The following is a 20,587-nucleotide window of genomic DNA, read 5'->3' as shown; positions in this document are numbered from 1 at the left end:
TGGTTTCAGCAAAGCAACTTTTTGATTGCCTCCTCCCAGTAACGCTATAAATGTAATACAGAAATGTGTACACCCTAAATCCTTCATCGATTATCATGTTAAGCCTTAGGTGGGGGGGGCAGATAACACACTTATTTTTAGCATTACTTGGAAGTTTCTAGGTATATAACTGATGAGCATTCATGGAGAGCTGCTTTCCTTTTCTATCAAGCTTTTGGGGGATTTTTTTTTAACAGTTCTGTATGCTGAAAGAAAGTTCATAAATTTTAAAAGGAAATGTGGTCCTTTTCATTAGCTCCCTTTACCTCATGCTGAGTCATGGATGAGAGAGAATTTGTAGGCGGCAGAGCTGCAGGAAAACTAATACTGTCATTTACACTCTCAGGCTGTTATGCTTTCCAGAAAACTTTTTCCGTAGGTTGCGAAAGTGATTAATCTGCTCTTAAAACTGACAAAGAAGGTTCTCTGATAAGAGCAAGAATTAAATGAGGGATTTTTTTTTTCTTTAAAAAGTAAGCTTCTTTTTCCAGTTTTAGACTAGAAAAAAATAGGTTTAGACTTTTTTTTTTTTTTTAACTTTTGGTCTTTTTTTGTGTATGTGTGAATTTGGTCATGACATGAAATAACACAGGGTATTTCCGATTTTAAGTTATGTCCATTTATTGGGATGGTTCATATCTCATGTTTTGTATCTGAATTATTCTATATCCTGTTCCATTGCTTGTTTTTCTTTTTCTTTCGTATTTTTTTATGTGGGCCTTATTTTTAATAGTTCCCACATCTTCTTACTTCTAACCCCGCATCTCTTCAACCCACTTCTTTTTGATATTAAAACTGGTGAAGATAGTCTCACTTACTTCTGTGATATAAACTCCTTCCTCCCTGAAAAATTCCATCCGTGCAATATTTCTGTAACAGTTTGAAAATGTGAACAAAAGTCATTTGGCATTATGGAAATGAAACATCATTGCCTGAAGAGCTTAGAAGATGTATTTTTTTCTTATTTGTTATTTAAGAAATGACTTTGAAAGGTAAAGTGTTTGCACTGAGTTCTAGCAAATATACCTGTCATTCGATCTTTTCTCTAGGGACCCCACGTTTCAGGGAACCTAAAGGAACAGATAAATAAATCACTTGACATAACTTTTCTTTCTAATTCCGCAGAGAACCAGTAGCTCATTTAGAGAATCAGAGTCCTCAGAAAGGTAGGATAACATGTTAGAAGTTTATTGAACTTGTTGCCTTTGGCATTTTAATACCTAGGTTTTATAACAAGTTCGTGGGAGTTGTAAAAATGCACTAGACTAGACTGACACTCTTCCTTTTACATTTTTCTTTTTAAAAATATTTATTATTTATTTATTTTTTATTATGTTCAATTAACCAACATATAACATCATTAGTTTTTGATGTAGTATTCAACGATTCGGTTTTCTATTTCTATGCCTCACCATTTTGGTTAGGGTATGTCAGGTTATTTTGTTTTTTGTTTTTTTTTTTCCCTCCTTATTTTTGAAGACTGACTTCTGAGTTTAGCCATTTTTTTGTCAACTGGATAGACTCATGAGAGACAGCTCTCACAATTCCTGCAGCACTGCCCCGGGTGAGGAAGGGAAGAGATGAGAGAAATGCCCCCTTCTCTAACTGGATGGACCAGTGTGAGGGACTTGGCATTCCTCTCTTAGGCCTGAGGCTGAGGTATATACACATTGCTTTTGCCCCGGGGCTATCGGTCCAGGTTTTAAAATGCCGAAGTTGAAAATGTCAAAACCATTTATAATTGAAAACCAGTTAGCTTATCACTGTGGATATGGGTATTTCATAGGAGAAAAAATAAAAGAACACGTAAGTGTACTTGTTTTATACCTGAATTGCCAAGATTATTTCTGTTCCTTTGTTATATGTGTATGAAATATATATAGTGTGTTTCTGTATGGAGAGAGCAACATTATTAACACTGTTAGAGTGTTTATTCGTCCATCTTCAAGGTGCTGCACATGCAGTTCCTGGCTGCGTCTTGTAATAAATGATTAGTTTTTGGTGGGGGTCTCCTTGGGGCAGAATGAGGGGTGGAGATCCTTTACGCTCTGCTTTTAAGTAGAGCAGGGTCATTGATACCTACAAAAGTGGCTGTTTGAAGATTTGTCTCAGTTTTCATAGCAGCATGGAATAACTTTTAAACCAGGAGGGGGAAAAAATTGTCCTCCTTTTGTTGCTGTTTTTCTTCTATTGTTATTGAGATTAGCTGTCGTAATTCGGGGGCAGTATTTTTAAGTTAAGAACACTTTGATTTGACATTTTTAAAAGGAAAAGGCTCTATAGATATTATAGAAAAATCTTTTTCTTAACTAAATGCCAGCGACAAAATTTAGACCAGAAAGTAGTCATGAAGCCACGGTAATGAGATATGATTGTGGTTTAGTGGAGAAAGAAAAGGCCTGCGGGGAACAGTACAAGTGCAGTAAATTATGAATCACTACTAAATAGGTCTCATTAGTCCACCATTGCCTATGTTTAATTGACATTAAAAAGGAATCTAGAAAACTTTGGGAGTATATAGAAGAAAACTTGGTGTCAAACTAATAAAAGTGATTAGTGTCTGTTTTAAAAATTAGCAACAGTTGGTTGCGCATTAGGGTCCACAAAGCAGCAACCCTCTCACTAACAGGTGCTTAGAGAAAAGCCGTGTGTCTCCTGAGAGAAAGGGACCACAGAAGGCTGGGGGAGGTAACATGTGACCGTTGCCGATGAGTTTCTCCCCCCGTCCTAGGTCTGCCTGCAAAATAAAATGGCCCTAAATGGTGTTCTGAAGTTGACTCTGATGAGGACTGGAACACAAGAGAGCATTTAGCGTCATGATTTTCATGCTGTTACCCTCCATGGTCTGCAAAGCCTGAGTGCCAGATGCTAAATTCTATCAACATAATGTATCTTTAATTAAATATTATATTTGCAATACAATTAATAATGTGGCCTGTTTCCATAACTTTATGAGGAGATTACCATAATTTTTGTATAATAAGCTAATAAAAAGGCAGTGTGTTTTGAAACAGCCTTTCCTAAAGTGGTTATGTGCTTTGTGTCTGTTGAATTTTGAATTTAGATTAAGAGATTAATGGCCAGAATTATCTGATGCAATGCACTCAAGAGTCTAAATTATAGTCAGGAATCTTGTAGGATCTAGTATTGTTTTGTTTTCTTTTAAATAAAGTAGATGTTCTTGCTTTTCAGTGGGCTCCCTGTTTGAGAGGTTTAGGGGATAATTCATTTATTTTCTTTACGCTCCCTCCCTCCTCTTACTTCTTCTAAAAACCCAGGCAGTACCAAAAAAAAAAAAAAAAAAAAAATACCCCAAAATGTTAATTTCAAGTATTTAGTACATTGAACTGTGATGGGTCCTAATGAAGAGGCGGTCATGCTTCTGGTTCTGTGGCCATCGTTGATGTGGTTTTAATTTTCGCAATGTGTTAACATGATAATTAAATTCCCATGGCTGTCCTGTGAGGAAAGAATTTTAAATGGCACCACGCATGGGAAAAAACTTTGATATTTGAAAATAATATTATCCTTTAAACTGAGATCATATGTGGATACAGAATATTGTGTATATTGCTATGACAATGGGGCTTTAATAACATTTCGTAAGCTGTCTTTTTCAAGACTGTTTGAAAATGTCACCCTCAGCTAAACAGATGTGATTTGCATCAGCGCTGTGTATGTCCTTACTCTTAATGAAACAAGAGTCCCTCTCTTCAGAGAGTAATTGTTCTCCTTGCAATGTGTTCTTTTTTTTTTTTTTTCTCAGCACTCAGTGTTCCTCCCCTGCCCTTCTTTTGCCTTAATATTTGTCCCTTAATTCTATCAGATTAGTTGTCAACTAAAATTAAAGGCAGATGTTACCCTTCACAGTCTATCCTGATCTAATTTTACAGCCTCGATTTAGGCGCTTGCTTTCAGTATCGAAGAGGCCAACAGGACAACTTTGGAACCACGAAGTCTAGATTCAGATACCAACGTGAGACTATCTTACGACCTTGGACACGTTACTTCATCTCACCCTATACCTCAATTTCCTAATCTATAAAATGGGAACCATGATTGGCCCTTCCTCAGTTCTATGGAAAGCACTTAGATAAGGACTGGCACGTAGTATGGGTCAGCTATTGCTAAATTCCCGCCCAGCTTGATTGTTCTCCCAGTGTTCCCTCTCCTTTTGTCCTTGCCTCTCTGCTTGTGTCATTCACTCGAGACTATCCACCCTCCTCCTCCAAACACAGGTGCATGCAAGCCCACAACAGGAAACCATCTTTGTGTTCTCATTTTATCCCCTCCCAAGGCATCACGGGAGAGCTACTCTCTGCCTGCCGGTGTGGGAATAATCCAGCTGAAACCTTAATTGCTTCTCTTGTGCTGCTTAGCTTTTCTCAACGGTTATGTTATAGGCATCTACTAGTGTTCTTTTGTCTCTTTTGCGTTGTGAACTCCTTGAGCTCGTGTCATAAATTTCTCCCTACTCCAAAGAGCCCAGTGTCTTGTCATCTGCTGTGCTCATTTCATTAGTGAGTGCTTTTCTTTACATGTATCTTATTTCGGACACTTTTGAATATACATGATGTGCTTACTTTTGCATTAATCCCATCACTTCTGGGCATTGGCAAAGGTCAGAAAATTAGGAGGAACAAAAATACATTTAGTCCATTTAAGCAATATGTAAGTTCCTCTTGTGTTTCCTTCCCTCAGTTAGCTCCCAATACTTTAGCAAAAGAATAACTAATTCCTTATTTAAAGGAAAGTGAAAGCAGATATGTTACTTCTATCATAATGAAAGGTATTCTTTATCCATGGATAGATAAGTAGAATATTTACATATGGTTTAAGCACGTTATAATATATTTATGAAAACAGTGTCCAAAACTCTCAGTGCCTGTATGTTATTTTTTTTTTTTTTGTCACATTCATGTGGGTTATAAAACAACATTTACATTTTGAAAACTCTAATGTTGTTACATCTTTAAAATAATTATACTCTGAAATAAAGTTTTAGTACTGTATGCTCTACGATAAAAGTCATGTGGCATTATTACTTTACTGCTGAAAACTTAGGAGGCTCAAAATAGTTTAATGTTTCTACATTGAAGCTACTTGACCATATTTTAAAATAAAGCTGAAGATTGTAAAACGTGATAGCTTCACTAATTCTATTGGCTATTTTATTTTTGGACTCTTTGAAGACTGTAGACTTTATTAAAAAACAAATTTTGAATTGAAAACATGAAATGTAGAATTTGTATAGCTCCATTTGAAAATGTGAAGGTTTGCTCTTGTTGTTTGTACCATTTGTGTTGGAGTTGGTTTCTGTGCTTTGTTATCGCCATTGTGTTTGCTGTTGTGGTGCTGGGGGTGTGTCTGCTTCTCGTTTCTGTGACCCCACACAGCACGGCACTCTTTTACATGGACTTAAATACCCTCTTTGGTTCTTTAATGTGGAATCATAGTTCATTTATTCTAGGATGGTAATTACAATATCATAGGTCCAGGTAAATGACTGAAGCCAACCAAACTTAAGGTTTGTTTCATAACAGTATTTGAGGTCATGTTCTGTCTTTACAGATGCTTCTTATTTATCTAAAAGACACCTAAGGGTAATCTACACTGTGGTCCATATTTCTTAAGCAAATCATTCTTTTTTTTTAAATAGACAAGTTATTACAAAAGAAGTATTGCTCTTTACCCTTGATCAAAGGACAAAGCACAGTGCAAGCAAGGAGATAAATGGTTAGTTGATACTAGCCTCTGATTGGGGGATACTAGGGAGTGGTGAGGAGTGCAGCAGCTTTGACCCAGGCTACCTGTGTGAATTCAAACCCAGTGTTCCTAGACCCCTTGACTGAGTTCTGTTGGATGGCCCATGACTTCTAAGGCCTTCAATTTGTGAGATTCAGCGACACTGAAAACAGTCAGTTTAGTGCTTTGTCTGATAAAGCTAAATTGGTAGTTCTTTTCTAATTCTGAATCCCAATTTTAGTTAAACTATTGAGACAAAGCCTATCAAGTATATGAAATATGGTATAATTTGGTGGGTGTTATTAATGCTCATTTTTCCCTACCCCCTGAGGGCTCATTTACGAAGATCCACAGCCAGATGATAACTTTCAGAATCTGAGGCAAGATTTATCTTTGAATTTTGGCCAGAAGTAAAATCATTGAGGTCACTCCAGACACATACATGGTGCTTCCCCACAAAGTTGTCTACCCCTCTGTAAGACAAATGCATGACTGCTGTGCTACTCACATTTCCCAAAAGCAACAAATCACCCTCTTCCTTAAAGGAACCATAGTCTACTCAGTGTTAATAATGTCACTTAATTCTGAGTGCCGGAATTGAGGCCTTCAGTTATGACAACCCTATTCCATGATTCTGTTTCTCTTTGTTCTAATGCCCCGGTTTAGTATTTGTCAAGTCTTATTGTTTCAAGCATATTTGCTTGGTTTCCACTAAATTAGCCACACCAGAGGATCTCATTTGCCCCGTATCTATTCATATTTGGAAATATCATTGTGCAAAGTAAAAGTTGCTAGGAAAAGGTATTCTGGGACAGTCTGTACAGGTATAAGCTCTCTAGTTGATGCTCTAGGAGCCTTTTCCTTCAAACTCTGGCCCTTGTTAGGGCCCCATCTTTTCTTTCCTAGATTGTTGTGGTAGCTTCTGGTATGGCCGCCTTTATGCCCTTCCTAACCATATGGCTTCCAGATTAATATTTCTTCAACATAGCCCTGGTCCTGTCATTCTATATTTGGCTTCCTAACAAGCTACATATTAGAGAGATAGAAAGAATGTGGTAATTATAATGGTAATAATGGCAGTAACAGTAATAATAAACAAATGCTCTTGGGTGCCCCATCTCAAATATCAACTGTCTTGAGGCAACAGGCTTTTGAAACTCAATATCAGAGGGTTTATCAGTGAGGTATTTGGCATTGGTCTGAATTGCATGTGTATAGTTTGGCTGATGGAAAGATCATCTGATAGACATGAGAAGTGAGTGAGTGGGGAGATGACATTTTGTTAGAAGTGCATGCCTGGCATTTTGCTATACTATTTCACCTCCTCAAATCATTGTTACCAGAAATAAACTACTTTGCGAAGAGACTATAGCACATTTTAGGACAGCAGGAGAATCTTTAATGCTTCACATCCTCATCTTGGCTTTGTAATGAAACATGTATGATGAGGAGTAGGTTACTGCTTTCGAGTGTCCCCATCTGTGAAGGCGGATTGACTACTTGGTTACCACATCGTAAACAGCTTTTTTGAAGAATTTTTCAGTCTGTAATTATATGTGATATGTTAAATGAAAACAATGAGATATTAAATTACATATAAACAAGGTTTACATGTAAGTACCAGTACTCATCCTAGCTACACATATGCACACGTACACGCGCGCATACAAATGTACAGGTAAATGCGTAGAAAAATCTGTCAAAAAAAATTTTTTTTAAAGATTTTATTTATTTATTTGACAGAGAGACACAGCGAGAGAGGGAACACAAGCCGGGGGAGTGGGAGAGGGAGCAGGGAGCCCGGATCCCTCATGACCCAAGCTGAAGGCAGATGCCTAACGACTGAGCCACCCAGGCGCCCAGAAAAATTTGTCAAATTTAACAGTTCTTAACACCAAGGTTTTGAATTATGGATGTTTCCATTTTCTTTATTAATCTTGGTAGTATCTCCCATATTTTCTGAAATAAGTATACTATTTTATTGAAGAAACTGTATCTTAATGTGAGGGTTCACCCAGCCCTGTCCTTCACAGCTCTGACAAACAGTGAAAATATTGTTGAACCATCATTAAAAAACCATGGAGCGACAACAGAACAAATACAAAGTTGAACTACCTTTTTATAACAGTAAAATATCTTCTTGAGTAGTTCTGTTGTGTACCATCTATGAATGGTGTCCTGGGAAAATGGTATGTTTTGCTGCCTTTTTGTTTTTTGTTTTTTAACTGCTGGGGTATTGAGTGAAGAAATCTAGAAATAAAATGACTAGCTCCATAGATTGCACCTCTGATGGCTAGGATCATTTGTGGGTTTTTTTTTTTCTTCATTTTTTTAAAATGTGATTTCCTCTTTTCTCACCACATAATGACGTCGTTGAAACTACCTGTCATGTTCTTTGTATTTCTATAATGCCAATCATCCCAGAATCCACAAGGGCTCACATATACAGAGACTACATAAAGAAAATTAAGAAAATGGGGGATAACTTCAGACTTGAATATATTTATTCAGTAATGCATTGATTCCTCAATGATGTTTTGATAGCCTACTGTAGCTTAATCTTTGTGCTACCATATCTAAATGAAAGGATGAATAGTGAATATTAGAACATGATTACTGTTCTTGGGTTTTATAGTTTTGAACAACAGTTCTCTAACTTGAGAGTGCCTAAGAATTGCCTAGGTGATGACATTTATCTGAGATACATAGGATATCAGGAAGAGCAGGCCAGGGGAAGATGTTTGAATTCAGCTGCCCATGTGAAGTGTGAAAAAGCATTTTTAGCCAGCACCTTGAAGGGGAAGGAGCTGAACAACAGAGAAGACAGAAACTTACCTAATGTCATCCCATAGTTAGAGTAGAAAAAAGGACCCTGCTCCTCGGCCTCTTAAGTCAATGTTCTTTGGCCGGCTGGAGCTCAGTTCTATGTTTAAAAAATGAATGGGTTGCTATAGAGCATAGTATTCCAAGTAGAGTTTGTCAGACTTCTGGGAATCTGAGAAGTTTCCACTGGTTTTCTGCCTGTTTCACCCAACTATAGTTGAATTCATTTAGGCTAGGAACCGTAACTTGTTACCCAGCAGTTGGCAAAATTTCTGGTATTTAGAAGGTGGTCAGTTAATGGTCAATGACTGTATGAATGACACCATTTTTCAAAAAAAAATTCTAAAGTCATGTATTTAAGGCAAGTAATATCATATTTCTTTGCTTTAAGGTGGTTTGGGAAGATGCAATATGTTCTTTGAAAGGAAAAGATGTTTGGAGATATGATTGTTTCTCTCTGTAAATAAAACTATTTTATTTCAAATACAAATATAATGCTTGTTTTATAAAAGAAATTGAAGGAAGTAAAAAAGAGCAAAATACCTGTTTCTAATACCCATAGTAATCATTCCGTTTTTTTTCCTCATTCGAATATTGGACTCTAATCATGCTATATGTATAAGTTTATATCCTGTTATTTTCATGTAACAGTATAAAAAAAGGGAGTTAAGCATTCTGCAACATATATAGACCTTGAGTTTTACCAAAATGCATCTTGAAAATAGTATTGGAATTGGAAGGATCTCAGTTTTTATGCCATTCCAAAGGACCTCAGGTATCAGAATTTATCTGAGATCAGAGGTGTTCCTTAGCTGTTTTAAGCCACCAGAGATATTTCAATTTTCCCAGTCATATCCCCTTGCTTATAAAGAGGAAACCGAGAACAACGTAAGGGAATTAGTTTTGACCCAGGACTTTCAGACCTTGTCCCAATTTAAAATTGGGCCCCAAATAATATTTATTTATCTTTGAATTTGTTATTGTTTGGTATTTTGAAATAAAATAAAAATAAACATTTTTTGTAATAATAAAAAACAACAACAACAACAGCAGGACTGAACTACTCTTTATTTTACCAGAAGGAGGTTCCTCTGGAAGAATGATTCCAGAATGATCGAGCTGTCAGCCATTTGTACCTCTCAGCCGGTGAAGGATTTCAGCAGTGGTGCTAATACCTTGCTCTTGGCTTAGCCACCATTCCCTCGCTCGTCCATAGAGCTCGGTCACCATGTGCCATGGCCAAAGTCATGGCGATCTGTCCCACCAGCCATCCTCAGATTTCCAGCTGGCAGTGGCTGTCTAGAAAAGAGAAAACAAATTCTTTATTACTCCAAATTCTAGCACGTTTACTGCACTGCAGGATCTAAAATATCAAATAGACTCTAGCAGCAAAGCTTTCCAAACTATAAATGGACAAAAGAGCAGGGAGTGGTTTGGGGGACCATTCAAACTAGGACTATCAGTGCTCTTGTCATTATTATTTTTAAGATGACTATCCATATACTGCAAACACTTTGCCCATTTCCCTTCACCTCTGAAGTTATACGCTATTCTCTAAATAGTCGCCTGGAGAGAATAGGAAAGGAGCTACCACCTCTACTGTGCACTCCGGGAGTGAGGCACGAAGACTGGCGGGAGAACAATCTTTGCTTCCAGATTGCTCCATTGCCTCACCCTTTTCAGGCCACACCAGCTACCAGAAGTGCATCGACTCCATGTGGTCATTGCAGGGTTTATCTGGGCATTTGCTGAACCTGCTCTCAATTTATTTTTATTTCTTCCGATAGACGTGGATTTGGCACAGGAGAGTAAATTCTTTCTGGAACAGCAGATGTGCCTGGTACACTCGTTTGCTATAACCATTTGTGCTGTGGTTGAAAAAAAAAATTTTTTTTTTTAAGAGTGCAGAATTGTTGAAGGGGGAGGGTTAAAAAACCAGAACCATTTTAGCGATTATGCAAAGTTAGAATGTGAGTAATTTTGCTGCAGTTAGTCATTATGTGCTTTCATAGCTTGTTTTACAAGGATAAAGGGATATGTACAGGTTTGGTGAATAGAGCTCTTATTTGTCCCTAATAGTCACTTTTTATGAAAACATTTTCTATCCTTCCTCCTACTCTGTGGCGAAGTGCTCTCTCCTTAGAAATTATACCCTTCTGTGATTCAACCCCTTTGTCCGTCTACAATAAGTGGACAAACAGTCTCCATTTCTGAGAACAAATATGTTTGAAGAGAAACTTTATTATCTCATACAATATATAATGTGAATGACGTATATTCAAATCACAATGATACAATGATCATTTAAAAATGAGCATGTTTTCTACAGAAAAAAAACAAACAGAACAACCATCTAGTGACTTCGCTATGAGCTTAATGTGCTGAGAATATGATGTTCTTTCCATCTTTTATTTGAAATATCTGAAGTCTTAGCAAATTTTGCTCATGGAGTTCTCTAAGAACTGTGACACAGCACCTATTCGTTTTTCGCTTTGCTTTCGGTCACCCAAATTCCTTTGGAAATATGTGAACGAAGGTCTGTTTGTTTCCACTGTAGCAAATATAGCCACTTGCTCACACTGGTGGCTTCCCTTACTGAATTCCACTACTATTTTGGAAACTCCTGTATGAAAACACAGCAACCCAACTTGTCCCCATTGAGCCTTGTCGGTGATTTCCACGTAAAGCTGCCTGATGTCTATACACTGAGGTTCACTTTTGTTGAAGAACAGAACTGGGTCTGTTGCCTTTTGTAGGCTTGTTGCTAAGTCTGGTCATTCTGGTGTGATGGCAGGAACACCAGTCTTAGAGTCTGGAAAACTGGGTTAATTCTGACCCTGTCAGGCCCTTGTCACTTGGGGTGAATCCTTCCTGAGCCACATTTCCTTGAGGAGAAGGTAGAAATTTGTGACCTTCAAATTCCTTCAAGCTCTAATACTCCATGATTCTGTAGAGAGTATTTATAATAATCCATAGATAAGTCAACTTTTTTTCTTCTTTCTCAGAAATTTCCTTGTGCTTACATCTGCCCCAGATAACTCTTTTCAGACCGTGTCTCTTTTAAATTCTACCACCCACATGCAAATTTTAACAATGAGAAACCCCTATAGGACTTGGGGGTTTCCTGAGAGAAGGGATCCCACCCTTTTATTCATCTTTTTGTCTTTAATGGCTTCTGAGTAGCACTAATATACTGGAATGGTTGGTTCTCTTATAGTAGTTGATTATAACCAAAAACTACTGAACCACGCTCACCACATTTCCTGTTACCTACAGCTAGGAAACCTAAAATACATAGACTAACTCAGAATATCTTTTTAATTAGATCGAATTAAAGAACCTGCTATCATACTAAAATACTTATTACTTAGTTATTCATCTAACTAAGGCTTTGGCTTTACAAAACCAGGAGGGGCCCCAAAAGAGTATGGGACAGTTATAATTTAACCAACTACTGCCATTTTTTTTTTTTTTTTTTTATTTAAACATCTCCCTCTCTTATAGCATTTATCAATAATGCATTACGGAAATAACTTTCATTCATTGAACAAATGCTTATGCAGTATGGGTTTGTTAGATGCTAAAGGCATCATGTTGAATGAGAAAGATAAGTCCTTGCCCATAGGAAGCTTGGGGGTTGGGGGAAGAGAAGGTTAAAGAAGGAATTGAGAAACAATGGATAAGGGTTATCATATGGGAAGTTCAGTCAATTAAAGGGACACCAGTGATGGACACTTCATCTAGACTTAGAGACTCAGAACTGGCTTTCCAGATGAGGCATCATTCATTTCAAACCTGAAGGATGAATACTCACGAGGAGTTGAGAAGTGGGAGTGGGGGTTGGAATGTGTTCAAGTCAAGTAATCACAGTATGGCTGGAACATCCAGTGGGGGGTGGGGGTGGGGGGTTGGGGGGCTGGGGAGGAGACTAGCAAGCTGAGCCCTGGCTCTATCAGAAAGGAATTTGGACTTCCTAATAAGAGTAGTGACAACCTTCAGGAAATTTTAATAAAGGAAGGTGATGATCTGATTTGGGTTTTAGAAATATTCTGTTTGCAGCATAAAGGATATATTAGAGGACAATAAGAGTTAAGGTTTTTTTTTTTTAATTCATATATAAGCATATGTTTACGTGTATTTGGTATATATATTGCAGTGAATTAGGGCACCAGTGATGGTGGACTGAACTTGGTATCAATAAGTTGGCAGTGAGAACCGGAAAGGTTGGTAATTAGGAGATAGAACCAACAACCTTTGCAATACCAAGGGGTGAAAACATGGTATGGCTGTATTAAAACATCTAATCACATGACCATGCATCTTTAAGATACCCACTAACCTTAAGATATTACTGATGTACAAATTTCTGTCCGTGTACATACGCAGTCTTGTTTTACTTTTCTTTATAGGCTTATTTTGGTTATATGTTCCCTTGCCTACCAGCTGCGAACATTCCATCAGATCAGCATGCCATGATTTCTTAAACCACTCTCTCATAGTTTGTAAATATACAGTTAGCATAAATTATGGGCGTTTTAATGGCCCTTTACCGCCAGTTTACCCACCAAAGGAATTATCCCAACTTCCAGTGCTACCAGCCATGTAAAACTATACCTGTACTACTATCATAGCCTCACCAAGACTGTGTTTTATTGTTTCCTGGCTAATTAGTTCCACGCTCGGTACTTTTCGCCAAACCCCTGGCCTGATTGGGCAAGAGCACAGAGGCCCCACAAGGGATGATTCCAGGTATGAGGTCGTTTGCTATGGAAATAGGCTCTTCTCTCACTACGTTCCTAGATTAAAAACGCAGTCAGATTGAATGAACGCTGCGTGCAATGGCATTTTATCCAGGGCCGACCCCATGCATGCTAGGGACTCAGTGTATTGTCCCGGATGGGGATTTGTCTAAACAGCAGCCTCGAAGACCTCTCAAGTTCAAAAGTGATGGCATGCCATCTTATTTCACAGCTGTTTTTTGGGGGAAACTCTCCTCGAATACTGGCCTTCTTGGTTTTAACATGATGACATGATAGTTTTCTGAACATGTAAGCGCGGGGCCTCACCCGGATCATTGCTTCCCTGTCTGATCTTTAGGGATTAAGAAATAAGGGCTTCCAAGGTAGCATCTTGGTTTTATTTCCGGGAAAACAAGCTGGACATACTGGCATTGGTGTCCTCAGTCGTCCGGGGAGCCACTTGTCTTCAGAGTCTCTTACACCCATTCAGGAGTGTTGTGCGAAGTAATTAAATGGAAACGCTTCTGAGACAAAAACTGCTCCCGAGTGCCACACCAGACCGTCCTGGTCCTGCTGCTTCTACCTCTGGAGCTCTTCGAGGAGCCCCCCACTAGCTATTCGGAGGAGCCCCTCGCTAGTTCATGTGTGCGAAACGCCATGCTGTGAAGTGAACAGGTGTTGGTAACAGTGCACAGAAGTAAGAGATTGATGTCTGCATCGCTCTGACAGGAACTCCTGGGGGACTGTGTGTGTGTGTGTGTGTGTGTGTGTGGCTTAGGTGTGCAACAGCTCACAATGAGTGTGCTAGTAGTGTCTCTGTATTGGCAGTAATGTTTTGAGCTCAGCGACACCAATTAAAATCCTGTGATTTTAATTTCAAAAGTAATCTTTGAGATCATTTTAACCATTCGCCAGTTTTCAGCTCCCATTTATGGGTAACTTTTTTCTTTCATGCGGAGAATACAGAAAAAAAATATGAAGATGAAAACCCAAATTTCTGTTAATTGCATCTGCAGATGCAGTTTTTCATTTTTTAAAAAATATTTTTAACTATTTTCAGTATCTTACTATGTTCCTTTTTTTCTCTGCGTACACACATACACATACAAGTTGGGAGACTACGCTGTTTTTTGGTATGTGTTAATTTTTAAAATAATTTATATTTAAAATATATTTTTTCATATATATATATGAAATATATATTATTGAAATAATATATACACACAGGCATGCTCTGATTAAAAAAAGTAAATTATGGTTCTTTTAGAAACTTTGTGATATACGAAAAGTGTATAGACAGAATCCTGAAAACCACCCCCCTTAAAATACTTACTGTTACCATTTTGAGAATAAATCTTTCTAGACATATATGTATGTATACATGTATGAGAGCTGTGGATAGATGCAAATATAGATTAACAAATATAAAATGTTTCCTAGCCTGATTTTAATATGTATAAAGTTACTGATTTTTTAATTGTTCTTTCTTTTTAGTTTTTGTTCTTTTCTTTCCCCTTTTACTCTGTTAAAATGACAAAAATCCACCATCTTATCCATTTTTAAGAATATATTAAGTGCATTAATATTGTTGTGCCACCATCACCACCATCCATCTCCAGAACTTTTTTTTTTATCTTCCCAAACTGAAACTCCATACCATTAAATAATTACTCCCCATTCCTCCCTCCTCCTCCCTCCTTGGTGACTATATTGTCCTTTCTGTCTTGGTGAATTTGCCTATTCTAGGCACCACATGTAATTGGAATCATACGGTAGGCGTCCTTTTGTAAAATGCCTTAGTGCATCTTAGCACAGTGTTTTAAGGTTCATTCATGTGTCAGAATTTCTTTCTTGTTTTAGGCTGAGAAATACAGTATTGTGTGTGTGTGTGTATATATATATATATATATATATATATCTGTCTTAGGCATTTTTCCACCTCACTGTAATAGCTGGAATCAAAATATCTGAAGGGGCTCTGAGTTTTTTATAGTTGCTTTCATGTAGGACTTTAGCTTTCATATACATTCACCTTCTGTTACCTTATAAAGTTTTCTTTCTTAGTAGAAACGCTTTTATTTATCACACCATGTTTCGTCCAAAAAATGTATATATATATATATATATATATATATATATATATATATATATACACACACACATATTTTGTTTATGTATTCACTTATCAGTGAATACTTGGGTTGCTGCCGCATATTAGCCATTGTGAATAATTCTGCTGTGAACATGAGTGTGCAGGGTCCTGCCTTCAATTCATTTGGGGTATATAACCAGAAGTGGGATTGGTGGATTGTTGATACATTTTGAAACATTTAACAATATAGTTTTTAATTGCTGAATAGTATTCCATTATATGAATGCAACATCATTTATTTTAACAGCTCTCATGTATTCATTCTTTAAATTGCTTATCAGATTATAATCTTTCTTTTTTTTATTTTATTATGTTATGTTAATCACCATACATTACATCATTAGCTTTTGATGTAGTGTTCCATGATTCATTGTTTGCGTATAACACCCAGTGCTCCATTCAATACCTGCCCTCTTAATACCCACCACCAGGCTAGCCTATCCCCCCACTCCTTCCCCTCTAGAACCCTCAGTTTGTTTCTCAGAGTCCATAGTCTCTCGTGGTTCATCTCCCCCTCCTATTCCCCCCCCTTCATTTTTCCCTTCCTACTATCTTCTTCTTTTTTTAACATATAATGCATTATTTGTTTCAGAGGTACAGGTCTGTGATTCAACGGTCTTACAATTCACAGCGCTCACCATAGCACATACCCTCCCCAATGTCTATCATCCAGCCACCCCATCCCTCCCAACCCCCACCACTCCAGCAACCCTCAGTTTTTTTTAATATATTCTATTGCATGAACATTTCTAGAAACCAAGCAGTTATGCAATCTTTTGGTTATTTCCTTAGGTTAAATTCCTAGAAGCAAAAAGTATGGACTTTATCAGGACTTCTGATACACGTATCACCAAATTAACCCAGAGACAGATTGCCCATAAGGCGTTTATAGAACCAAACACTGCATTGGTCCCTAAGTCTAACTCATATAAACATTGTCCTTTGGAGATAATTAGGGTAAGCCCCTCCTATTACTCCTACCTCCCAACTCCAGCAACGCCTCTTTATTCTGCTTTAACAACACTACCTAAGGAGGTAGTTGTGAATTCTGGGTTCAACAAAGAATCATTTGCCCCTTTCCTTTTTAATTTACAGATTTCACTCTCGAAGTGGGTGGGTCTAAGATTATTTGTATCTAGAAAGACCTAATGAAAGATAATTTATATCAAAAAGCCCCCCTGTGATCCTTTCGTGCAGCCGGATTTGAGAAATACTTGTCTAAATGTATAGTAGTATGTTCATGCATTGTACTCTTGGTCTGTTAGGTTGTTTTCTAGCTCATGGGGTCATCTATCAAGTGGATAATGTGAGTGGCTCAAATGAATGAGAAATCAATTTGCTGTGGGTACTAATCCTGAATTCTGGGGCTCTGAATCCTGGCTGGCTTAATTGGTAGACGACTCTTGATCTCAGGGTTCTGAGTTCAAGCCCCACGTTGGGAATGGAGCTTATTTAAAAATCAATCAGTGAATCCTGAATTTTGGAAGATAATTAGTAAGGGGACTCAAGAAATCAAAATTAAGTTAGTTCTCAGTTAAGGGCTTGAAGAAAACAAGGAAGTGATTTTTTATTGAGCAAAAAACAAGTAACAAATATGAGGAATGCATGTAGTATAACTGACTTAGGTAAATTGTGTTTGTATTTTTTCTAAATGTATAGACTCAGAAACCAAGTCTAGCTATTTCTTTATCCAGCCATTATTTATTAAGTACCTACCTGGTGTGGATCTTTAGTGATGAGATTAGGCTTTTATTGGCCATTAAAACTCATCGTTAAATATTCAGAATTTATTCTTAGAATCACTGGATGGTTCACATATCTGGAAATAAGTGTCATGAAAATAAAACCGAAGTTGAAATTCCCAGAATCCGTTCCAACAAATCAACCATCCCCCTTTCCAGAGTTTTATCTGTTCCTTGTCCGTATGGAAATAACATTTCATGTAGCTTCAGCTGTATTGCACATATGATTGGTTTCACATTCTGTGTTTGTCATTTAGCATTTACATTTTCATTGACTGTCTTAGGCATTTTTCCACCTCACTGTAATAGCTGGAATCAAAATATCTGAAGGGGCTCTGAGTTTTTTATAGTTGCTTTCATGTAGGACTTTAGCTTTCATATACATTCACCTTCTGTTACCTTATAAAGTTTTCTTTCTTAGTAGAAACGCTTTTATTTATCACACCATGTTTCGTCCAAAAAATGTAATTAAGAATTCACTGAGTGCAGTGATTCTGCCTTTGTCTTTTTTGTGGCTTTAGCAGCTAAGCTCAGTGACTAACACATAGCAGAATTTCAGTTTTTTTAATTGAATAAATAACTTTGATTAATTAAATTTCTAGAGATCGGGGTATTGTGATTCCTTGGTAGTTCAAATGCATTTTGTCGCAGTGCATGTTGTTAACGATTATTTTAAAATGCATTAGTCTCCTTTCTTTCATGATAAGTTTATTTAAAATTTGGCCCCTGACTATTTCTGTAAGAGATTTGAGCCAGGATCAAGTAGAATTTGCATACACAATATAACCATCAAGATGAAAATAAGCATCCTCAATGCATCTTTGAAAGATAGTAGTAGTAATAAATTAAAAAAGTAAAGTCATTGAACTATTTAGAGGAAGGGAGAGACTAATGAGATTACTGTAATTAAGCATGCATTAAATGCATGACAGAGTTTCTTGATTGTCAAGTAATAAGAGAAATGAGCTAGCTCATATTTTGCATGTTTGTTTATAATCTGACAAGAGAAATGAATTTTTTTGGAGTCTATTAGTAATTCATTTATTCAAATTCATGTATTCAAATATTTGTCAAATGCCTACTAGTGGCTATGATGTGAAAAAGCCACCGGGGAAGCAGCAGTGAATGAGAGGGATGGTCTCTAAGCCCATGAAAACAGACAGGTACAAGTGTGACCTGTGTAGAAGGAAAGGAGTCAGCAGTTCTCACTCTGCGGGAGGACTCAGCAAAGGTCGCTGAGCAGCCAGACACCAGGTTGAGACTTAAGGGGTTCTTAGGGATTCGCTCATTAGAATTCAGAGAAAGGTGGGGAACCAAATGGGTATAATCCCTGAGATGGGAGAGAGCCTGGCACATTGGCTATGAAAGAAGGTCTGTGTCAGAGAGTGATTGATATGATGTGTAGCTCTCAAGGAGAGGGAGAAGAGCGAGAGTCCAAACCATTCCCCTAAGCCATTGAAAACTCTTAAGCAGGAAAATAGTGTGATTAAATCTGCGTTTGAGAGAACACACTGTCTACAGAATGAAGGATTCATTGAAGGGGGAGCAAGAGTACACTCTGGGAGACCAGTTTGGATGCCGTTGGAGAATTCCCGGTGATGGGTGGTGGTATCTTGGAAGAGAGTCACAGCAGAGGAAATGAGGAAATGTGGAAATATTTGAGAGTTACGGAACTCCCTATTTAGGAAATAGAATCCACAGGATTTAGTACCTGAATGGGATTTGAGGGAGAGGCTCAAGAATGACTCCTAGTGTTCTCATTTGAACAACACCTGTGTGGATGAGAAAACCAGACGGAAAGCATGAAGGGCAGATTCAAGGAAGATGATGAAACAGTTTTTAACGCATTGAGCCTGAAGAGCATATGAGACATCCAGACAGACCCATGAAACAAACAGCTGAATATCTGGGTCTGGTATTCAGAGTACTCTAAATTCTGGAGACAAGAACTCAGGAGAATCTTCATAACACAGAAGGTATTTTAAATTGTGTATATGGTCCTGGAAAGAGTTAATAGAAGACAGGAGGTCCTGTGTCAGATAAAGATGATCATGATTCTGGGGCCATTGGGCAATATGTTGACTACTATCATTGGTAGCAATTTTAAAGCAAGATTAGTAAAGTACTTCTAGCAGAAACCTAGAAAGAGCCTGAATCCCTGCTGTCACTGTTGAGCAGACATATTAGTTCTTGGCTGCCTATTCCTGGATTATCTATTATAAAAGACAAGTCTCTGTCTGAGATCATGATAATTTGACTTTTGAGAGCTTACAGCTTGACTTCTTTCCAGTTGGTAAAACATGCAAGTCAATTATTAAAACACCATAAGGTAACCGTTTTAATGAGGATATGTACCAAGTTCATGTGGAATATAACTGAAGGACCATAGAAAAAAACCTCAAAATCCTTACAGCGGAGTCCAGAATGACATTACAGAAGACGCACCATTTGATCTGAGACTTGCAGAATAAGTAAGCAACTGCCCAGATGGCTGTGTTTGAGCAGCAGGGGAGCAACGTGGTAGAGAGTTGGATGGAACAGATCAGAGACTGTAGAAGGAGGTCCTGGCTGACAGATATGAGTACAGACATAACTGTGATCTATTCCAGTCTCTGCATACGCCTAAAATTGCTGGAGTGTGTGATGTGAGTGATTTTGGAAAAAAGGAGGTGGCTGGACAGGGAAGCAGGGGCTAGACTGGAAAGTCTTTGTAAAGTATATTTAAAAAAAAAAAAAACAGAGTGCAATGTCATAAAAAGAGTTCAACACAAGGCAGAGACATTTGCAAATTGGGATCGGGCTCAGATGGTCACGTTAGGTGACTGTGGCGTTATTGGAAAAGGGAAGTGAGAAAGAAGTGGAGTTAACTGATGGCAATAAATAGCTCAGAGAAGTGGGAATGAGGACGAATAGTAGCAGGAAGAAACGAGACTAGAGTCAAGTGCAAAGTTGTAAGAAATACGCAGGGCTTCCATAGAAGACATAGTAGTAGAGTAGGGTAGGGGAGTGTGTGTGTGTGTGTGTGTGTGTGTGTGTGTACAGGTATGTCCAGGGAGTGGGTAGGCAGGGGCAAGAGAGAGACTGAGGAACTGTAAGATGTTATCCTGATTTGGCCATAAAGGAAGCCAAGGACCTGGCCCGTAGGGTGAGCACGAGGGATGCTCTTAGCGACCCCTTATTTGTTGTTGTCTTATGGCCAAGACAATTCTTCCTGGTAACGGGAACATCCATTCAACAGCTTCTGTTATGTATTAGCCCCTCCACCCGACTAGAAACTCCCCAGGGACAGGGAGACATGTACTGCTCATCCGAGGATATTGCCCTTCTCCCATCAACCTCACAGAGCT

At 38.0% G+C, this 20,587-nt stretch overlaps 1 protein-coding gene and 1 long non-coding RNA gene across 6 annotated transcripts in view; one reads left to right on the top strand and one right to left on the bottom strand.

Annotated features, from left to right (window-relative positions):
- LPP (LIM domain containing preferred translocation partner in lipoma) overlaps positions 1-20,587 on the top strand; it is a 654,872-nt gene that overhangs the window by 374,473 nt on the left and 259,812 nt on the right. The gene's annotated exons all lie outside the window — the stretch shown is intronic.
- LOC144381194 (uncharacterized) overlaps positions 1-20,587 on the bottom strand; it is a 235,400-nt gene that overhangs the window by 64,361 nt on the left and 150,452 nt on the right. The window lies entirely within an intron of this gene.

This window comes from Halichoerus grypus, chromosome 1, assembly GCF_964656455.1.
Source record: "Halichoerus grypus chromosome 1, mHalGry1.hap1.1, whole genome shotgun sequence".
Classification (NCBI taxonomy): domain Eukaryota; kingdom Metazoa; phylum Chordata; class Mammalia; order Carnivora; family Phocidae; genus Halichoerus; species Halichoerus grypus.
The sequence above is the reverse complement of the archived record's forward strand: the minus strand, read 5'-3'. Positions and strand labels throughout refer to the sequence as shown.